The sequence below is a fragment of the Dicentrarchus labrax genome, unplaced genomic scaffold (genome assembly GCF_905237075.1).
Source record: "Dicentrarchus labrax unplaced genomic scaffold, dlabrax2021, whole genome shotgun sequence".
NCBI classification, from domain to species: Eukaryota; Metazoa; Chordata; class Actinopteri; family Moronidae; genus Dicentrarchus; species Dicentrarchus labrax.
Genome location: NW_026136701.1, coordinates 3,849,754 through 3,852,057, shown reverse-complemented (window position 1 = coordinate 3,852,057; position 2,304 = coordinate 3,849,754). Strand labels below are relative to the sequence as shown.

The 2,304-nt window shown below is 35.7% G+C and overlaps 1 long non-coding RNA gene across 7 annotated transcripts in view; it reads left to right on the top strand.

The window, feature by feature from the left end:
* The first annotated feature begins 463 nt into the window (after nucleotides 1–463).
* The window catches only part of LOC127361574 (uncharacterized), a 34,582-nt gene continuing 32,741 nt past the window's right edge, over nucleotides 464–2,304 (top strand). For 2 of the 7 annotated variants that reach the window (XR_007884305.1, XR_007884304.1), the window contains exons 1-2: nucleotides 467–622; nucleotides 1,125–1,189. This is a non-coding gene — a long non-coding RNA (uncharacterized LOC127361574). Of the gene's footprint in view, nucleotides 623–1,091; nucleotides 1,190–2,304 lie in introns of all 7 variants that reach the window. The other 5 variants (XR_007884311.1, XR_007884307.1, XR_007884308.1 and 2 more) reach the window with 5 other exon arrangements.

The following is a 2,304-nucleotide window of genomic DNA, read 5'->3' as shown; positions in this document are numbered from 1 at the left end:
AATTTGGAATATTATTTATACCTTAATGGCATCCATGATAGAAGTTCTGAAGGATGTCAAACACTAGGCAGGCCCTGATATACCAGGGCCTTATCAGTGAACCTTGCTTAGCCTAAGTAACAAGAGGAAGGTCTTTAGTGTGTCCTCCATGCAGTTGACCTACATGATGTTGGCAATGTGTTTGCCTTTATCCCAGAATTCTGAACTCCTTTACTTAGCTCTAATCTATTCCAGGCGTTAGTGGAGCAGTCAGCCCTCCATCAAAGGTCTAATTCTCAGCTGTCCTGAGTCCTTGTATCTCTGACTTTTGCAATCACATGTACGCACAAGGGAAGGTGTGAGGCACCTTGTCTCTCTTAAGTTTGAAATCTGAGCCAACTGTGGTTTCAGATGAGGTTGCTATTGTTAGAATGCTTGTTATTCACTGAGGGTCACTTGAGGAGGTGTTGAGTATTGGACCCTGCCTCCATATGTCCTTCTCTTGTCTTGTCATTTCTCCTGGTCTCCATTCAGACAATGAAGTTAGTGCTTGGTACATTTGCACTCAGAACTGGAAGACTCCTATTGATTTAAGCTTTTTCTGCTTATGAGGACCGAACAATGTGCTTAACAGGACAAAAAGGTAGGGTTTGAATTACATTATATTTCAGTGAAAATTGTTCCCTCTGTGAACTGTTATGTGTAAAATACGCTAAATTTACAATTTATGCACATTGAATATCCAGTTTGATATTGTGTATAATGTTACTTGAGCTATTTTAGTTCTTGAAAATGAACAGATAGTGAAGAAATATGTAGGTGAGAGATTTGCAGGGAGATAAGTAAGGCCTACAATTATGGCATGGTTGTCCTTTTTTAAGAGAAAATCTTATCCTTTCTTTTCCATTATAACCTTTGCTAGTAAGTTAAAATATATTTACATAGCGCCAAAATTATTAGATATTGAATTTTGTATTAGTGTGCTTAATGATTAGCCTGATGTTTTCTTAAAGGTTTATTGTAATACATTTTAACAATTTGCTGATGTATGGAAATGTCACTTTATAATGTAATAACTTGTAATAATGTTGCATATTTCCTCATCATTTCAGGATTTTTTAAATTTCTTTTCTAAAAAATCACAGGCTTCATGGAGATACAACACACATCTTTGAATTGAGATGCCTTCCTCAAGAGAATCTCATAACAGGTGAACCTATAAGAAAATGAATTGCTGCTTCTGATTGCAAATAGTGTCTACATTGTTGATGACACTGTAACATGTCCATAATACTGTCGGTCGATAATCAGACAATTGTCTATAAAAGATTTATTTTTATGTATAAGAGGTCATTAGGTTATGTACAGGAATTAGGCTGTGGTTGACCAAAATTACTGTATATATTAATGGCCAGTCAGACTACATAGATTTTCATATTCAGCACAGCACTGCTTATTATGACATGATTTAAACCTCTGTTTAACCCTCTCAATAGGCCAGATTATTACCTAAAACTAATTAGGTAGAAAAGCCCATCCACTGTCCAGCATCCAGTGAAATCTGTTTTGAAAAGATAGTTCCAGCAGGACTTTAACTATTCAGTTATTATTTGTAGCCAAAGGCACTGTATGCCTCGGTCTTCCAGTTACATCAAGGATGATAGCTTATAAACTCACAAGCATCACTTGACTGTTGCCTATACAATGATTAGTACTATAAAGGACTTTGCTGACCTCTAATGGTTTAACTTTTCAACTAGCTGCAGTTATGTAGAAGCTGTGTCCCTGCAACGTTACATGACATCTGTTTGTGCAAGAGAGCACACTTCTGACTACATCCAACCCCCACATCAGTTTTGCTGGGTGTGGTCAGAAGTACAACATAGCTATCATTAGTAACATATCTTTATTCGGTTAATTTGCTACAATTGTTTATAAAATGGATACAGCTAATGAAAATTCAGCCATTCTAAAGTTGCTTTAATGAACTCTTACAACCATTAACATACTGTTCAACTTTTTATCACCAACCATTAAATCTTTATGGAAGATACAGGCCAGAATGTAATGCACAGTTTGTACTGTATACTCCAATCCACATTTTTATTAACCAGATCCCGTTTGAAGTGCTCGTTAGAGTTGTGCAATGACACGTGTAGCTGCATTCTTACATATTTTATTTAGAGGTTATAATTCTGACATAAATCCTACAATTTGAATAAGAAAATACATTTTGATTATGTAATAGTAATGGTTGCAACCCTTCTTAAGTGTCAATTCAATTGTACTAATATTTGGGTAAGTTAAAAAAAAGCCAAGGCACAG